Raw genomic sequence first — 20,797 nt, 5'->3', positions numbered from 1 at the left:
GGAGTGGCTGGGCCCGTGAGCCATGGCCGCGGAGCCTGTGCTCCGCAACGGGAGAGGCCACAACAATGAGAGGCCCGCGTATCGCCAAAAAAAAAAAAAAAAGAGATTTTTACCAAGGTACAATTGGAAACCTTATCAGGTCTGTGCAGAGACATTTTCTAAGCCTTAGCTTTCTTAAAGAAACCACTTGAAGTTTATTTCTAGAGTTACAAACAGGGATAGAGCACAGCTAGCCAGGGACGCCAGTACAGCTAATATGCAAATATTATTTTTAGATAATTGGCTCAAATTGATAAAGTGATAGTCTCACTGTAGTCTTTTTAAGTGACAAGGAAGATTGCGTTTCTCTTTGCTTAAAACTCTTCAAAGGTCTGGCTTCTAGTTGGCGTTCACTAAATGCTGATTGACTGAATGTTGGTTCACTCAAGTCCTTCCCATTTTAGTAATTACATGAGCTGAAACACGAATCAGAATTAACTGGGGAGGAATGAGGAAGATGCCTGGAACCAACTCACCAAAGGCAGGAAAGGCAACAGCACGAAACTAGTGAGCAAAAGCACAGGGCCACTTGCTTCCAGCTCCAGACCATAGGACTTGGTTGTAAAGATCTTGAGTTCAGGTCTCACATGTACCCAATTACTATATGTAGCTTTTGTCTACTATATGTAGCTTTTCTCACCTCTCAAGTGGGTATAATACGATTTATACCACCTTGTACAAAGCTTAACTAAGATATCACAGTGGGTCTGAAAATCCTTTAAAACTAGAAAGTATTTAAAGAAACATAAGATTAAGTTATTAACGAGGAAATTTTCATTGGAGATCTCTTTCTCCCTCCTTTTTTTTTTTTTTTTTTTTTGCAGTATGCGGGCCTCTCACTGCTGTGGTCTCTCCCGTTGCGGAGCACAGGCTCCCGGACGCGCAGGCTCAGCAGCCATAGCTTACGGGCCCAGCCGCTCCGTGGCACGTGGGATCTTCCCGGACCAGGGCACGAACCCGTGTACCCTGCACCGGCAGGCAGACTCTAAACCACTGCGCCACCAGGGAAGTCCACTGCCTCCTTTTCTCAAGGAGTAGAGGAGTAATGGAGAGGGCCAGGTGCTTGGGGAGGGCTATTTAAAAGGAATTATGCAACAAATCATTTAAAATGAAGAATGTTTTGATACTATGAATACCCCCTCGCCTTTTTGTTAACTGATTAACTTACTATATTATTGCAATTATTTGAGAGGGACCTAACAGAAAAGGAAACTTGTGTGACTGAAGTGAGAGAATAGTGAAAGGCTGAATTACAAATGTTAGGTCTTCATTTTCCTGTGTCTGTCCCTCAGTATTAGGGTGCACACCCCAGCCTGAAGCTCCCTGCTTAGTGTTGTCTAATGTGTATTATGCATCATCTGAAATGCACTGTTCAAAGCTTAGATCATATCTAGTCAGATCACAGTGGAGATGGAAGCAAGGTTGTTTTTCCTCCTCAGGGCCAGTAAGGACTGGGCTGCACCGGCGGGTTCCCCTGGGGATCAGAGTCCAATTTCAGGTTAATTTCTGTTTAGTTCACTTACCACGGTATTGTCTTACCTAGAACTTACTATACACAGAGCCATTTCTTGTACTATTTTCAAATGTTTAGAACACCAGAGAGGGAAACCGTTTAACACTGCCTGTGTAGGATAGTTCTTTTACCTGGGTTCTTTTAACAATGTATTGTTAATAGTAGTAGAGTGTCTTGGAGGCGGTGTGACAGGGATGTGTGCAGGGAGCTTGCTGCCTTCTCTGGTAACTGACTCACACTGTTGCCATGAAGTAAGCTCCTCTCCTGATAAAACCAATTGTGACAAAAGATCCCTTCCTGTGTCTTTCTCATCATAATAATAACCAGTCTTTACAGAGTGTTAGCCAGTGCTCGGTGCTTCTCATGATCTCATGAGTGATCCCAGCAGCAGCGCTATGAAGCAGCTTCTATTTATTGTCCTCATTTTACAGGCAAAGAAACAGAGGACAGCGTTCTCTCTTTGCAGCCCACATTCTTAACTCCTGCACTGTATTACTGTGTGCTTATCCTGCTTCTTCTATTACGTGGTAATTACTATTTTGTGTGTGTTGTATTCTGGGGTTTCTTTCCATTTTAAAATGAAAAAGGGGCTTTGTTTAAGGTGGAATCTGTAAGAGACAGTGTTACAATGAGACATGAAAGTGGCACTCTTTTTTTTTTTTTGGCGGTACGCGGGCCTCTCACTGTTGTGGCCTCTCCCGCCGCGGAGCACAGGCTCCGGACACGCAGGCCCAGTGGCCATGGCTCACGGGCCCAGCCGCTCCGCGGCATGTGGGACCCACCTGGACCGGGGCACGAACTTGTGTCCCCTGCATCGTCAGTCTGACTCCCAACCACTGCGCCAGCAGGGAAGCCTTAAAGTGGAACTCTTGGGGCTTCCCTGGTGGCGCAGTGGTTGAGAGTCCGCCTGCCGATGCAGGGGACACGGGTTCGTGGCCCGGTCCGGGAAGATCCCATATGCCGCGGAGCGGCTGGGCCCGTGAGCCATGGCCGCTGAGCCTGCGCGTCCGGAGCCTGTGCTCCACAACGGGAGAGGCCACAACAGTGAGAGGCCCGCATACCGCAAAAAAAAAAAAAAAAAAGTGGAACTCTTGATTAATTTTATATCGCCTAAAGTGATTTTTTTTCTTTTACCAAAAGCACAGACTAGAATGGAGTGAGCAAAGTTTGAAAATTCAAAAACTTTAAATTAGATTCGAGCTTTAGGATTAAAAATCCTAAGAAGGATTCATCAATCTAACCAGCGTTTGCGAAACTTTAAAAGCAGACTCTTTGGTTTGGCCATTTATAATCTTCTCTTTCACTGAAATAGAGAAATCGTTTCCAGATTTACAATCCATTTTCTATTTCCTCAATTCCTGTTTACTGTAGGGCACTTTGTTTCACGAGCATCATGTTTGTATTCAGTTCTCTGTGGCTAATAAAAACGTTTACCGGGAAGCACACTTCCTCCTTTCGAAACTTCTTTATCATTCAGAGAAAGGTATATGCCAAGTGCTTATCTCCTCAGTAAAGGCAATGACTTGACATTTTCACCGACTCCTCCAGGACAGCATTTTGAACTTCTGCTTCATTTGAAGAAGGTTGTTTTTTGCTACATAAACAAAAACAAATTCTGCATTTTTGTTTGGGGATAAAGGCTAAAAAAAGAATGTTTGCTCATAAGAGAATGCATGTTAATCAGTTGCAATGTATAGACCTTGTTTTGCTCTATATTCAAACAACAACAAAAGACATTTGGAAGACAATTAGGGAATATGAACACCGAATATTTTATATTAAGCAACTATTGTTACTTTTGGGGGCTGTGATCATGTTTAAAAAGGGGAGTCTTTACCTCTTCAATCAACAGTGACAGAACTAACAACGCAGAAAACGTCATGGAGGAATGGAAACAACAACAATATATAAATGATAACAGTGATAGCTAGCATCTATTGAGTGATTCCTGGGTAACAGTCTGTTCTACATACTTTCCACATACTCATTTATTCTCCATCATCATTCCCATCTTACAGATGAGAATATTGAAGCACAGATGAGTTATCCAGTTCACAAAATTAGAAGGTGGCAGTGGAGATAAGAGTTGAACTCAGGATTCCAGAACTGTAATTATCATCACAGTGACAAACATTGATGGCAGAACTAATAACCAGAAGACACAATAGCAATCTCTAATGGACGCCTAACCTTCAGCTAGAGACCATGTTTTGTTTAGATAAAGATAACTGGGAGGTAAATTTGTACTCAGAGCTTAAAAGTTTGCAGGCCTGGGACAAGTCCTAGGCAACCTGGAAGTTTCTTATATGCCTGAAGATTGAACTAAGTCTTTGAATGCACAACAGGTTCTTATATAAAAGTGAAGGAGAATTTGAAGGAAGGATGTTGTGAAAGTCTAACAAGTATGAATTTTAAAAGACTGGAAATTAGTACACTAAAATATTGACAATTGGGTATCTTTAGTGCTGGGATTGTGAGTGATTTGAAAATTCTTATTTATGCTTTTCCTCACTTTCCAATGTTTCTACAATGTACATATATTACTTTGGTGATTTTTTTAGGAGGAAAATCTTGGAAGTGATAAAGACAAGCACTAGCTTTTCTCAGACTCCAGCAAAGGTTAATTGCATCTGTTTGTAGTGACTAAAACAGATGCAGTTTTTTTTTCTTTTTTATACTATAGGTTAACCTACCAGTAGATGTCCCTCAAAAGGAACCTCTAAAGGATCATGAATCTCCTGAAATTATACGCAGATCTGTGTGTGTTTGTGTACATATATATCATTTTTACAGGGGATGAGTTCACAGCTTTCATACATTTTTCAGGGAACCCCTCAATAGGATTAAGAACCATTACCTGAAGCGGACCCATCTAAAAATCCCGGACAAGGGCAATAGGAGTCTGACTCTTTTGTTCGGAAGCTAGAGTCATAGTTGGAATCAGGTGACACTGTCAATAACCCAGATGTGGGGTTCAGTAATAAGATATTATAGTCATGGGTTGGTCATAAGCTTGTAAATCAGAATCCAGATGTAGGGACAGAAATTGTCTAGAACCAGGAAAGAGGAACAGATAGAACACAACGAAGGCAGTTTTAGTAAATAACCTGTCATGTGAAAAGGAATTAATTTTAGATTTGGGTAAGACAAGAAGTTTCCCAGTAACAGTTATATATCAGTACGATTTAATGTGTCTGAGCTCCCAGATAACTACGTGATTACTCCAACTCTCCTCCCTAAGGGGTCTCTCCATACCCTATGGACAACTTACAAGAGATTCAAGGATGATGGACTCCTTGCTTTCTGTTGCTTTCTTACTACCGCCATTACATTTACAAATTGTGTCTGAGGCTTTAAAATCTTCAGGGAGTGACCATAGAAAAGTGATTATTTATCATCGTCATCATCATCATCTTGAAACCATATACAAATGCAGATTATTGTAGGGTCAAGATGTTCCATAAAGTAATAATAACATTTGGTTTAATAGTTCAGAGAATGAGAATAATTTATTTCAAAGATTGGATGGTTAGTAGGACTGGTTCTCATGGAATACTGGATGAATTTATTTCTTTAAATTCAGTACAGACATTGTGTCAGGCACTGTGGAGGATACAAAAGATATAGAAGCCAGAGCTCTTAACCTGAAGGTGAAATCATGCACCTCAGATTGGGACGTGAACCCACGTGCCAGGACTCAAACCCGGCCAAAACCCACAGTCTTCCAACTGAGATCACACACCTGGTTTTAGGACTTAATGAAACTCAGGTTCTTGATGTCTCATTGCAGAAAGAATTCAGTGAGAGACAAAGTGATAGGTAAGAAGTGGATTTATTTAGAGAGAAACACACTCCACAGACAGAGTGTGAACCATCTCAGGAGGTGAGAAAGGCACCAGGGTATGGGATTGTCAGTTTTTATAGGGGTGGGTAATTTCATAGGCTAATGAGTTGGAGGAATATTCCAGCTATTTCAGGAAGGGGCAGGGATTTCCAGGAATTGGGCCACTGCCCACTTTTTGACCTTTATGGTCGGCCTTGGAACTGTCGTGGTGCCTGTGGGTATGTCATTTAGCCTGCTAATGTGTTACAGTGAGCGTGGTGCCTGTGGGTATGTCATTTAGCCTGCTAATGTGTTACAGTGAGCGTATAATGAGGCTCAAGGTCTAGTGGAAGTTGACTTGTCTGCCATCTTGGACCCATTTGGTTCTAATCAGTTTATGTCATGTCCTCAGGCTATGTCATTTTTTCAAAAGTTGTGCCCTGCCCCCTTCCCTCCAGTTTCAAAGATACTTGCAGTCTTTCCAGGAAACATCAAACAGTACAAAGTAGTATAGCAGTATAGAATAGAGTGTTTAATTCAGCGTGGTCAAGTGCCAAATTATAACCACATTCAGAGGCTAGTTGAAGGCTCTTGGAAACTGTTCTTCAACAATAACACACATGTGCATACACACATGCACGTGCACACAGACTCCCCCCATCGCTAATGAAAGTAACTTTCATTATCACTTTTCCTTTCATTTTTGAAAAGAAAATTAGTAATACATTAAAGTGTTGTGTATAGAAGATGTCTTCTATTTCAGTTTTATGTTCTCCAAGAGTCCTCTGTATTCCAGTTTTCTGTAAAAGTCACATTAGTTTAAAAGGCAAACATCCATACACAGATGCATTTTCTGTTGATTAATTTTTCAGACTGAACCTTTATGTATCTAGTCATCAAAAAAAAAAAGTATTGTTCTACCTTATTTGACAGAGTTTGGAAATGTTAGGATAAATATTCACTTATTTAAGCCACACATAGTGTAGTTTTTTTCTATATTTAAGAGACACACTTGCATTTCCTAGTTTTGTTTGCCATTTAAATGTCAACCATAGTTTTTCAAATATGGTACTATACGTGAAGATTCTTTTTTTTTTTTTTTTTTTTTTTTGCGGTACGCGGGCCTCTCACTGCTGTGGCCTCTCCCGTAACGGAGCACAGGCTCCGGACGCGCAGGCTCAGCGGCCCAGGCTCACGGGCCCAGCCGCTCTGCGGCATGTGGGATCCTCCCGGACCGGGGCACAAACCCGCGTCCCCTGCATCGGCAAGCGGACTCTCAACCACTGTGCCACCAGGGAAGCCCTGAAGATTCATTTTTATCCCTTTTAACTTTTTGGAAAGATTAATGGTAAAGTTATCTTTGATTCCTACTTATATGTAGATTAATTAGATGAGAAAAGTTTTAAATTCACATTTGAAGAAACTTAGGGATGTTTTAAGACAGAATACATCAATATGTGCTTGAGGGAAATACTCAGGGTTTATATGTTAGGTTTGAAACTGAAGTACAAAACCATTTTGAGATATCTGATCACAGAAGCGCAAGCCATGTCTCCATAGGCTTTCTAACAGTACCATTTGCCAAAGCCACTGTGACAGTCTGTAGGAAAAGGCACACTGGGCCAAAAGACAAGACATCTGGGTTCTGGTGGCAGTGCCTTTATTTTCTTCATCTGTTTTTTTCTTCCTGAAATGGAGGTATTAATACCTGCCTACCCATCTCTCAGGGTTTTGTGAAGACAAACTGTGATAATAATTGGAAACACTTTTGGCAAAACAGAATGAACTCAAAATTTTAAGGTAACTTTATAAGAAAAAAACTTGATTTAAGTGAAAATCAAATGAAAGTATAATGAAAATAGCATTTTGTTTTCCCCAGACTGCCACAAAAATCCAGGGAAACTAGGTTTTAGGGAGACCCTAAATTCTATATCATTTTCAAAGCATTCCTTCCCACAGTGTGATTCTAGCCATGTGGATTCTGTGCAATAACATCTGCCCCCTACTCTGTTGCTGGTAAAGTTTAAAGAGCATAGGAAAAGATGAATGATTTGATGAAAAGACTGTTAGGGTAGAAAGGAGATTGCTGTCAACAAATGGCTGTTAAAGTTCTTTGTTTAAGAAAGTGTTCCACCTAAGGACTTGTGGCAAAGCTTATCAGACAGTCTAGTCACCATCAAAAGCAGCGATGGGAGAGAAACTCTGCGAGGTGTCACATGAGAGCCTGAGTTTTCTTTTTCCCAATTGCATGTCTTTATACCACCTCTCATTTATTTGTACTCCTTGTTCAACATTCCTCTCTTCCCCCAAAGCCTTCCTAGAACTGGTCCCACCTTCAAGTCAACAGAGGCATAATACATTTTTCTTAAGGAAATTTCAGAGTATTTCCTGCTTTTGTCCATAATTCATTATACTGTACCTGTTTTTCTTGGCTAAAGGAAACCAGTGGCTACAGTACTTTCTAAACTTTTCTCCTACTGCTGCCTACACCTTCTTGGAGGAGTTCTTGTTTACTCATTGCTGGTATTGAGAGCTTTTAAAAGGGTTAAATCCATATTATTATTACAAAATATTTGAAAAAAAACAAAATGTCTAGTAGTAGAGAAATGGTTATATAAATTACAATATCCACTTCAAAGTTTACTATGTAACTATAAAAAACTGTTTAAGTAGTTTCTAAAAACAAGGCAAGAACTTGTTACAAAGTTAAAGTGTAGGGCTTCCCTGGTGGCGCAGTGGTTGAGAGTCCGCCTGCCGATGCAGGGGACACGCGTTCGTGCCCCGGTCCGGGAAGATCCCACCTGCCGCGGAGCGGCTGGGCCCGTGAGCCATGGCCGCTGAGCCTGCGCGTCTGGAGCCTGTGCTCTGCAACGGGAGAGGCCACAACAGTGAGAGGCCCGCGTACCACTAAAAAAAAAAAAAAAAAAAAAAAAAAAAAAGTGTAAAAAGTACATACAGTATAGTCATAATTATATATAGATCCTTGAGTATAGGTGGAGTTTTTTTCTTTACGCTTTTCTGTATTTTCCCAGTTTTCTATCATGAGCATGTTCGTTTTTATGTTAGAATAGAGTGTCTCTGTATTTCTTCCCCCAGCCAGATCTTAATTGCTTTCACATTGGTTAATAAGAATAAAAGCATGTGTAATCCCAACAATAATGATTTTTAAAAGTTCTGGAAGGAACTGGTGTACAACGAATGAGTTCACTCCAGACCATTCACCTTTAAGTCAGAGCTAGAGCTCAGGCTGTTATGTGCAAAGTAGGAAGTGGTGAGGTTACTGTAGCTTTGTGGTTGACTTCACTTAACCTTAGCCACTGCAGGCATAGATACCTCGAAAGCCCCCCCCCACATTACTGCCCTCCCCTTCATCCTTCAATATCTCTTCCCTTTCCAACTTCCCATTTTATTTCCATGCCTCTCTGATAACTTAAATCAATGGACAGGAAGGGAGGAAAAAAAAAATGAAGCAGGTCAAACTTAAAGGTATTGGAAAGATTCTTTTTTCCATACTTCTATCTCTGCAGGTAGGAGAGATCCCTTTGGACAAGTTCTGAGAAATAGAACTATTTCATGTGACTGAGCACTCAACTACTTCAGCCAATGGAGCTTGTGACCCAGTTGTGGGAGTGGAGTCGAGTTCCCTTTTATTTCTTAGAGTGACTTTTTAAAAGGTACTGGAGCATGTAACAGTTTCTTCCTTTCTCTCTTTTGAAGACTAAAAATTCACGATAATAATTAATATTACCCAGTTAACATTTTGTGAAATTGATCAAGGCCTAAAGCAGCTTTTCTGGCATAAGATTGTTGCAATATCATATTCACTAAAGGTTTCGTGGGCAGAGACTGTCTAAAGACATAGAGTAGTGCATATTCGGAGGCCCCCTAAAATCTCCATTAGCTCCTTAAGGACACCCAAAATTAACACCAAAAAAAAATGTGTTCTGTGATATTCAAACAATATTTTCTCAATCTTTAAAATGTTGAGGAGGAGGACTTCCCTGGTGATGCAGTGGTTAAGAATCCACCTGCCAATGTAGGGGACATGGGTTCGAGCCCTGGTCCGGGAAGATTCCAGGTGCTGCGGAGCAACTAAGCCCATGCGCCACAACTACTGAGCCTGTGCTCTAGAGCCTGTGAGCCACAACTACTGAGCCCATGTGCCATAAGTACTGAAGCTTGGACGCCTAGAGCCAGTGCTCTGCAACAAGAGCCACCACAATGAGAAGCCCGCGCACTGCAACGAAGAGTAGCCCCTGCTCACCACAACTAGAGAAGGCCCACAGGGCAGCAACGAGGACCCAACGCAGCCAAAAGTAAATTAATTAATTAATTAATTTAAAAAAATGTTGAGGAGGAAAATTGTCTCTAGGAAAATTTTGCCTTTGCTGTTTATTTTGTAGCATATAATTTGTGCAATTTTAGACAAGTCCCCTAAGTACTGTCTAGTAGGAAAGAAAAATAGATGGTTGCAGGTTGAGAAAGAAGAACAATAACGGATGTAGAACAATAACGGATGTATGTCCAGAGTACTACTCTCCCTGGGTCTCCAGGAAGGCTGGCAGCAGAGGTCTTAAAATGAGAGTGTCCAGGCAAGATAGGGAAAGAAGACGGGCCCAGGCTAAGGGAATGTCATGTTCAAAAGCACTGTTGTGTGAAAGAGAATCTTTAGGAAAACGAAAGCTGCTTGCTGAGAATAGCTGAAGACAAGGCCAAAGAAGCAGACACTAGCTACCTCACAGACTTAAATGCAGGCTAGTGAGTTTGGACTCTGTTGTGTAGACAGGAGTATCAAAATGACTTCAGAAAGAGTTTTACTGAACTGGTGCAGCTGTTGTAAAATAGTTTTAGGTTTGAACACCTTTAAGTGGGACAGGTCTTTTCCAGGTCCTTAGTGCCTCTTACTTGGCTATATCAAATCACATGACTTCACAGATTTAAATACCAAGCAGTGAAGGTATTTAAATACCTGGTAGTGAAGGCATTGTCTCAAGAAACCTATGGGTAGGCGATGGAGAGCAAAGGAAGGACTGGAATAGGGCAATGGCATGATGCCATTTGTAATTTGGGAAGGTCAGCCATGCAGTAAAGTAGAGAACAAGTTTTGTGACAGTTGGTGGCACAAACTGGAGAGAGAGGCTGGTCAGAAAGATTATTTAGAAGATAGAATCTATGGGACTTGGTAACAGACCATGTGTGGAAGATGAAGGAGGAGGAGGTATAAACTGGCTTCTAGGTTCTTGCTCTGGTAAAGGGGTAGATTGGGGTGTCATTTACTGAGATGGGGACTTTGCAAAAGAAGTAGCAGGGTAGAGGCAGTGCAGGGATGTTCAAATTGAGACCAGGTAAGTCTGAGGTCCTGTGGGACATCTTTGGCAAGCTGTCCAGTGGGCTAGTTAGATGGATCCTGTGGGCATCCTTGTCCAGATCCAAGCCAGGTTGTTGAGTGCAAACTTCTCTTAGTACTGTTTGTTCACCAGCTTCCTTGGCTGTATCCCAAGGAAAGGCTGGATTTCTGTTTTCACTTGTTCCCACTTACCTCAGTTCTCAATTTGTATCCATCATGCAGGGGTTTTAAGGAGGAGGAATGTAATTTTGTTTTATCTTCTTCGCCTATCAACTAACTGCCCCAAGGTTGTTTGTGCTATTATTGTTAGGAGGTAATTGTGCCCGCATGGTTAACCAGCCAGCAGCCCATGCTGAGATTCCTGGGCTGCATGTGAACATGAGCTGCTACCATCCAGAGGTGGCAGACACCCAGCCTTGGCCATGAGCACACCTGGCAGAGAAGGCTTCCCTGTCCCATAATGATGGGTTAATTTATCTGTAATAGGCTTACTGGAGGGGGTGGGGCTCAGGCCGAGCTGCTTATGGGGTTGGAACTAATGGCATAACTATTCTTAGAAGCTTGGCAGGACACATGCCATAAAACATTTGCTTTGCCTTCTGTGATTTGAAGCTTCCTCCTCTGGACCTAAGAGGGGTTTGGGTTCTATAAATAAGATCTGCTTGGGACTTCCCTGGCTGTCCAGTGGTTAAGACTCCACAGTTCCGCTGCAGGGTGCAATGGGGAAAATAAGATCCCACGCGCCTTGTGGCTCAGCCAAAAAAAAAAAAAAAAAAAAAAAGATCTACTTAAAGCATGCTTCAAAATGACCAAATTCTTGGTGTGACTTTGGCATATGAAGCTATCTGAAAGATGAAACAAATGACCAGCGAGCGCAAACCATGAAGGACCTCCACCAGGGAGGGATACTCAGTGGCATCCCTCCATGGAAACGTAGGGCTCTGTGAACCTCAGGGTGGCTCCTTGATGCTTTGGGTAATCCACACACTACCCTTTGAGGTAGTGGGAAGGAAAATCTAGATTAAGGGCAAGAGAGGGTCATTGTAGCACATTTGAATATGTTTGTATATTTGGGTTTATTTTAACTATTAAAATGCTGGTTGACAAGTTGAAAAAAAAGAAAAAGTTAAACAAACATAATTCCACAACCCAAAAGTCCTCTCCAAATCCTTTTCTGCATGTACATATATAAACATTGTTTTCATTATAAAATTGAGATCATGTACATTTAGAGGTTTTGTTCCTTATTTAAATAGAGGTATACTTTACATAAAGTGGAATATAGAGATGTTAAGTATATATTTTGATGAGTTTTGATGAATGTGTACTCACTCTGTTCCTCCTCCTCCCCCTCCATCCATATTCCAAGGTTAGAACATTTCCATCAATCCAGAAAGTTCTTTTACCTCTTTTCAAATCAGTCTGCTCTCCACCCTCCCAGGCAAACACTCTTCTGATATCTATTGCTACAGATTGGTTTTGCCTGTTCTTAAAGTTCATATAAGTGGAAGCATACAGTTACATAGAGTTTTGTATTGTTTAAAAAAGAAAAAAACTAGTAACATTTGTGATCCATTTCCATTTCAATAATATTTATCCACAACATTACTTTTAATGGAAAAATAATACTGCTTTTTTACAAATGTACTGCACCGTATTTAGTTAAGCAGTTCCTATTGATGGATATGTTGATTTCTTTAATTCTCTCTCTTCCTCTCTCCCTCCTTTCCTTCTTTCATTCCTTCCTTGCTATAATGAACGTCCCATATATCGATATCATTATAAGCAAGACTTTGCACACAAGGCAACATGAGTTTACATTCCTAGAAGTGGCATTGCTGTGTAAAGTGCATCTTAAAAAAAAAAAACACTGTAGGGACTTCCCTGGCGGTCCAGTTGTTAAGACTCCATGCTTCCACTGCAGGGAGCCGGGGTTTGATCCCTGGTTGAGGAACTAAGATCCCACATGACACGTGGCAGGGCCAAAATGTAAAAAACAAAAAAAAACAAAAAAAACCACACTGTAAGGAATATTGCCAAATGGCCTCCAGAAAGACTGCCTTAGTTTATTTCCTAGTATTGTTAAAACTTGTTAAGCTTGTTTTCTCACACCCCCACCAACATTAAGAATTGGGGGGAAAGTCTTTTATCTTAGTCAATTTCATAGTATAAACATGATATCTCCTTTTAGTCTGTTTTTTTAAATTATTAATGAAGTTGAAGACTTCTGAGGATTTCATTTTGTCATTTTACAGTGAAAGTAAATGGTCTTTTCTTAAAAAAATATATTTTCCAAATGACCAATAAACTGGTTATGGAAAAAAAAATTATCCTATTAAAGATGGGAAGATAAAAAATAAATCAATAAAAAAAGCCACCAGCCAAACTTTCTGTCTCTGTTACTTTTAGCCAATGGCCTTATTCTATAATGATTGACACTGGCCTTATTCTGTAATTGCTTTTTGAGTAAGCCTTTTATTTTCAATTACTCTTAGAAAGGTTTTGCTTCTGCTTGAGGAAAAAAATAAATTCAATTTTGGATGACCAGGTTTTTCAATAAAAATTAGTCCAGTAAGGGTACTATAAACCAGGACATACCTTTGATATTTTCAGAATGATTAAGAGAGAGCCAAATAGCCAGCATCCAGGAAGCCGCTTGAGTTTTGCCACGTTGTCCAGCAACAAAGTTAGTTAATGAGGTTTGAAAACACTCCAACCTTTTGTATCAAATCCCAGGGTAGGCTGATACTATCCTGTTAGTACGTTGTCATTTTATTTCAAACTGTAATTATCATCACTATCAACAAATATAAACAAAGAGATCTACCTTGTCTAACATTTTAATGAGAACCATTGGTATTTTCATTCTAGCTCAATTAAACTTGGGATGGCTCAGATCCTTATTTGTAGAATTGAGGGTTGCTTGAATTTACCTCAAAGGTCACTTTGACACCTGAAACTCTTAAGACATAGAAATTTATTACTTTCATAGTAATGTTAGTAATATTTCTATGATAATAGAGATTAGTAAATAGCACTTTGATAAGTTCTTGTTTTTGGAATGTCCACAGAGCCATTTAGAGATTTGTTAAGCATGTAGGCAGTAGGAGAGAGTGGAGGTTCTGGAGTTGTAGGCAGTTCTGGGTCTGAAACCCAGCTCTACCGCTTACTATCTGTGTGGCCTTCAGCTAGTTACTTAACCTCTCAGTTTCTACATTTGCTCATTTGTTAAGTGGGGATAGTAATACTGTCTGTCTCATGGGATGTTGTGAAACATAAATATTAAGCACTTAAATCATTGCCTGACACGTAGGAAATACACAGGATATGGTAACTGCTATTATTTGTTATCATCATCATCAACAGCACAATCAGGAATGTATAGAATCAAACAGAAGAAACCATCGCTTTATCATTCATCATTCTATTCTAATTTATATTTGAAACGTTTAGACTGGTTATTCATATTATCAAATATACAATAAATCTGATTCCCTCATCCTATCTGAAAGGATGTATTAATAGAAATCTTTCTCTATCCCTTGCAGGTTCTTCTTTCTAACTAATCTGCCCTCTTGAATTGGTGGTGTCTAAGGCCATTCATGTTGTGATGGTCCAGCTGGTCTGGAAGAAAGCCTAGAACCCCTTGTGACCTGAACGCACCCACTTCCCAGACCACTCCCCTTCTGAGTCCTTGCCACAATGACGATGGAGAGACCACCCAACAGATCTCCAGGTGCAATTGCTCTCTGCCTCATATTCCTAGAGCGATTGGTGTGAACCACTTGTATGTGGCCCTGAAGCTTCCCTTCAATGTCTTTCTACTAATCCCTCTCTGACTTTATGTGACTTGACCTCAGGTGTCGCCTGTTGTTTTTAGGACCCTGTTGACTGTCATCTCTAGCCCTCCCTTCACTCTTTCATGAGCAATAGCATCTGTGTCTTATAGTTATTCAGGACCTTGTTGACTGTCATCTCTAGCCCTCCCTTCACTCTTTCACCAGTAATAGCATCTGTGTCTTACAGCTATAGTTAATTATATATGGGTCTGTCTCCCTTGCTGGCTTAGATAAGAAGTTCAGTAATTGTGTACCTAACAGATGAATTAATGCATGAAAAAAATAATTTCCATCCTTAATAGTGATGTTCAGAACTAGCCCAAGACAAAGTTTTCAGAGATCTCACAAATACTTCCTTTCACTGCTTCAAACTTTGGAACCTGTCCTACTTCCCCTACCAGGAGGGTTTCCTTATGCTTACCTTTCTCTGTCATGTACTCGGCCTGAAGCTCTGGTGTGTTACCTTCACTACAACCCTGGAGAGTGGTCCTATTTTCTTCATTTTACACATGAGGACACCTGAAGCTCACAGAGATAGAAAGCAAATAGCCCAAGACTCAACATTAGCAAATGGATTGGATTCCAGGTTTGTGGACCCCAGAACCCATTGCACTTTCCACCATACTACATTGCTTCCAGAAGGAGGACTGGCAGGTAGAGAGGTCTGCCATCTGACTGTCCCACTGTCTTAGGTGTATATAGGTGGGACTCCAAAGCTTCCACAAATATGTAGTACTGCTTTGAGGTGTGGGAGAAGGGGGATGGTAGAGTCTGTTTTCCATGTGGCAGAAGAGTTTAAAATGTCACCACAAGCTTGTCATTGATATTTAAGTTCTTTTTGGCTCAAGGGATTGTTTCCTATTAAAACAATTAAATTTACTTGGGAAGAGTGGGGCATCTATGGTAAGTCATTTATATACCTTATCAGTTCAAGCCCAAATGACGTAGGTTAAGACAGTGAATATATATATATATATATATATATATATATATATACACACACATATATATACTTATATATATTTAATTTATATATAATATAAATATATACAAATACTTATATAAATGATTATATATTATTATTTATACCTATATAAATATATATAGTTATATAAATTCTATACATATAGAATATATAGTTATATGTATATATAGTTATATTTATATATAGAGAGAGTTATATAGAGTTATCTAACTCCTGGACATGTGTTAAATTAGTTCATTTTTTTTTCATCTTTTGGAGCAAAAGATGAAAAATATCTCCTTAAATATAAGGAGATATTGTTATTTAAAGGAATCCAAAGAAGAATTTTAGTATTTTAATTTACTAGAGGATTAATCTGGTAGATGTATGCTTTGGTATTTTTATCAGGGCTGCATTTGTACATGAGAGTAGCTTCTTTTTTTTTATTCTGAAGCAATACATTAATATTAAGTTAAAGCAATAAGATTTCATAATTTTCATTTTTGCTGTTTTAGAATGGTTATAGTGGGCTCGAAATATTTCTAGAAAGATGTAAATACCATATTGAATCTTTCTTAGTAATGTCAAAGATTTTAAAAGTATTTTTTTGACAGAAATATCAAGATAAGAGCAAGATTACTATTGTTTGCGTTTATGGGGAGAAATAGTTTCTTGTTATAAAGGAGTTAATGACTGGGTTTAGTGGTGTGAGGCTCTAAGGAAAGCATTATTTAAATCAAGAATAGCCAGACAGGAGATAAATGTACGTCATTAGATGGAATTGCTACATAAGTGGTCTTTTTGTTTTAGAGAGTGCAGTTTATAGTAATTTAAAAAAAAATCCCCAAAATGCCATTTTCATTGTTTATTCCATTTGTTTGCTTTCTGTGTAATTGAATTTCACACAAAGGAGAGAATGAAAACTATTTTCAGGTGCATCATTGTATTTTCTACAGATTCTTTAATTTTAGAGCTTAGCTCTTGGTAATTATTCTCCAGGGCATATATTTGCGTGTGTGTGTGTGTGTGTGTGTGTGTGTGTGTGTGTGTGTGTGTGTGTGAGATGTGATTCGAAGAAGGAGAATGACATTTTTTTTTTGAAACCAACCTTTGATTTGATTGAATGTTACATTTATTAAAACAGCAAAAAATTGCCTTTCAGTCATGTTTTGGGTTTATTTCTAACCATTTTCCAAAGCAAACCTTATTGAAATTGGGAGACAATTCTATTTCACATTTTGTAGGGCTGTGTATCCAAAACTACAGAAACACAGATATATAGCACCCTGAAGGACAAACATCATCAAAAAACAATATATGAGATGCAGTTCTCAATTACACCGCATTTTCCGGTGTCTTTTTGTCAGTATTTGGGCATTTACACCTGGATAAAATGAATTTGAGAAAAAGTCAGTATGTCCTCATTTTGAAGCAGCAAATCTTTGCTGCTGCTTCGTTTTTATGAATGATGCATGGCATTGGCATGTGGGAATAAATGGGAAACTATAAGACTTAGAGCAACATTCAAAAGATTTAGGGGAAAACAATGAAAATGTTTTGCATGGAATTCAACTATAAACCCATGGATATGGGGAACAGAATGGTTTGCCTTCAAACTTAATTGGTTGTTTTAATTTTTGTAACTTGGGCCTACTATCTAGAGTTACAGCAGGCAAAAGAAATACTTACAAGGAATGTTCTGAACATAGATCTCTGAATCTCATATTAAGCTTTTAATGATCAGAAGGTGGTTCTGTGAGACTCAGAATCCCGTGAGGCATTGGGAAGAAGGAACTAGTGCAGTTTTATGAGTTAGGACAATATGGATGAGTTAGAGGAGAAGAAACCAGTATTCCTTGGGAAGAAATGGACGAAGCAAGGTATAAATGAAAGAGAAGTGTGCTCATTCATTTATACATTAATTCATTTGACAACTATATGACATCTGCTATGTGCCAGGCACTTTGCTGGGTTGTGATAAGTCTGGGAGAATGTGTGTGGGACTGATATGCTTTGGTATATTATTACTTTTTTACAGATCCCATTTCATTCTATGTTTATTTTTAAAAAATATTTATTTATTTATTTGGCTGCGTTGGATCTTAGTTGTGGCGTGCGGGCTTCTCTCTAGTTGTGGCGTGTGGGCTCCAGAGCACGCAGGCTCACTATTTGCAGCGTGCAGGCGTAGTTGCTCCCCGGCATGTGGGATCTTAGTTCCCCGACCAGAGATCGAACCCATGTCCACTGTATTGGAAGGTGAATTCTTAATCACTGGACCACCAGGGAAGTCCCTTATTCTATTTTCAAAAACTTAGATATAGGAGCTTCCCTGGTGGTGCAGTGGTTGGGGGTCTGCCTGCCAATGCAGGGGATGCGGGTTCGAGCCCTGGTCTGGTAAGATCCCACATGCCGCGGAGTAGTGGAGCCCATGCGCCACAACTACCGAGCCTGCGCTCTAGAGTCCGCCAGCCACAACTACTGAAGCCTGCGCGCCTAGATCCCGTGCTCCGCAACAAGAGAAGCCACCGCAATGAGAAGCCCCCGCACCGCAACGAAGAGTAGCCCCCGCTCGCAGCAACTAGAGAAAGCCCACGCACAGCAACGAAGACCCAACACAGCCCAAAATAAATAAATTAAAGAAATTAATTAAAAACAAACAAACAAAAAAACCCAGATATAATTGACATATAATACTGTTAGTTTTAGGTTAGATGTACAACATAATGATTTGATATACGTGTATATAGTGAAAAGATTACCACAATAAGGTTAGTAAACATCCATCATCACACAATTATAATTTTTTTCTTGTGATGAGAACTTTTCAGATCTACTCTCTTAGCAACTTTCAAATATACAAAACAGCATTGTTAACTATAGTCACCATGCTGTACATTATATCCCAATGACTTATCTTACGACTTGAATTTTTTACCTTTTGACCACCTTCACCTCCTCTGTCCCACCCCACGCCACTGACAACCACCAACCTGCCCTTCCATGTCATTTTAGCATGAATGTATTACGCACAAGATTTAGTTTGATTTGAGTGCAATTAAGAATCATCATTTTATTCTGTTGGACAAACGTATATAATCTCATCACTTTGGTCTATGGTAAAGGAGCAATATGTTTATAGTGTTCTTATTTCAGAAGTACTGTGTGTAATGATTGTAAAATTCAGGTCAATTTCCTGTTCAAATAAAGGGTGGACTGGGAAATATATCTCATAGCTCAAAAGTTTGGATTCTTATAAGAAAACTGGTCCTAAGAGAGAATACTCCTTTTCCTTTTAGTTGATCTCTCACAAGAGTTAATGAGCAGATGGGGATTCAATATGATTCAATCTGGACTTTAAGAGGCAGACTTTTTTTTTTTTTAAACAGTGAAACTTAACTTTAGTTGACATTTCATATATATTAACCTGATCAACTTACAATGATAGACGACATCATAGTCTACCTTATCAGAAAATGCACACTTCTTTTCCTGGCTGCTCTTCGTGTTTGGTAAATTATACAAACTGTTGAGAGCTCTCAGTTTTACAGAGCCCCCACTCACACTTCTTTGAGAGCTGCTCTTTATATGTCTGAGATCAGGGCTCAGGTCTCCCAGGGCTCTTAATATTTTCTTCCCACATCCCATAGGTTTGTGCATCTGACTTGGGAGGCTAGTGCTATAAGCCGTTTTCAGCTAATTAAGAGTCAGACTTTTAAAAAAAAGCCTCATAACTGTTTATTGAGATCATTTTGCTCTAGAAAATTGTATACAACAGTCTTCCTGGTGTAAATGCCTTCATTGTACATTTATAGCATGTTAACTTTGGACGCTCTTGGTCAGTTTCCACACTGCATTTGTGTGGATATTTTATTACTAGAATCTCCTCACCCATTAGGATCTGTAGAAAATATGGCAAGTATAGTGGCACAACTGACCTTTTTGAAAAGGAATAGTCCAAGATACTGGCAAATAATTTCTGGGTACTACAACAGTTATGAAAGTCCATGGGTCTAATCAAGATATAGTCGCCAGGGCCTTCCCTGGTGGCACAGCAGTTAAGAATCCACTTGCCAATGCAGGGGACACGGGTTCAAGCCCTGGTCCGGGAAGATCCCACATGCCACGGAGCAGCTAAGCCCGTGCGCTACAACTATTGAGCCTGCACTCTAGAGCCTGCGCTCCACAACGAAGAGTAGCCCCCGTTCGCTGCAACTAGAGAAAGCCCGCATGCAGCAACGAAGACCCAACGCAGCCAAAAAAAAAAAAAAGATGTCAAACATGTGCTTTTGTAACAAGCAGAATGGTTGGTGTTGGGAGACAGTTTTCCACGGGTCTCACATTTCTGCATGTCTTGTGAGCAGAGGCATTGATTGTGTTAGTTCCACACTCTTTTCGAAGATGTTTGTATAGTGAATGGCCTTGGAAAATAGAGGTATTACTTCCTTCTGCAGTAAAGGAACAGGTTTATTTGCTGCCGATTATGAAAAAGTCAGGGTTCCTCTCCTGTCATGCAAACCAGTGCTTGTGCAAGTGTTATCTACTATTCCCTGTAGTTCAGGTCATTTCCAGGATACTTGTCATGCAAACCAGTGCTTGTGCAAGTGTTATCTGGCCCCTTTCCTGTCACCCTGTGGGGACTGGGGCTGTGGGAACCAGTGCAAGAATGTGCTGATACTCTGGCTACTGGTATTGGTTTGAGTAGTAAATTCTTTTGTGTCTGACGCAGGAATATCATGTTTTGTACCAGCATTCATGAACCTGTGGCAGGCTTACAGTTTAATTTGCAGCACATAATCTCAGAGCCTTCAACAGGCCTTGGCAGTCGGTACCATAATTCATAGATAAATTTCTTCATGTGTACCTGTCATTCTGATGGCCTTACTATTTTTTAATTAAAATTTAAAAATAATTCTTTTCCATTATGGTTTATTACAGGGTATTGAATATAGTTCCTTGTGCTATACAGTAGGACCTTGTTGTTTATCCATTCTATATAATATAGTTTGCATCTGCTAATCCCAAACTCCCAATCCATCCCTCCCTCACTCTCCCTCCCCCTTGTCAACCATAAGTCTGTTCTCTATGTTTGTCTGTTTCTGTTTCATAGATAAGTTCATTTGTTGTATTTTAGGTTCCACATATAAGTGATATATGGTATTTTTCTTTCTTTTTCTAACTTACTTCACTTAGTATGATAATCTCTAGGTTCATCCATGTTGCTGCAAATGACATTATTTCATTCTTTTTTTATGGCTGGGTAGTATTCCATTGT

The 20,797-nt window shown here is 39.8% G+C and overlaps 1 long non-coding RNA gene across 1 annotated transcript in view; it reads left to right on the top strand.

Moving 5' to 3' along the window:
- Positions 1-20,797, top strand: part of LOC129392157 (uncharacterized) — a 43,346-nt gene that overhangs the window by 1,322 nt on the left and 21,227 nt on the right. The window contains exon 2 of the long non-coding RNA XR_008617515.1: positions 14,271-14,458. This is a non-coding gene — a long non-coding RNA (uncharacterized lncRNA). The remainder of the gene's footprint in view (positions 1-14,270; positions 14,459-20,797) is intronic.

This window comes from Physeter macrocephalus, chromosome 6, assembly GCF_002837175.3.
Source record: "Physeter macrocephalus isolate SW-GA chromosome 6, ASM283717v5, whole genome shotgun sequence".
Lineage (NCBI taxonomy): Eukaryota > Metazoa > Chordata > Mammalia > Artiodactyla > Physeteridae > Physeter > Physeter macrocephalus.
The sequence above is the reverse complement of the archived record's forward strand: the minus strand, read 5'-3'. Positions and strand labels throughout refer to the sequence as shown.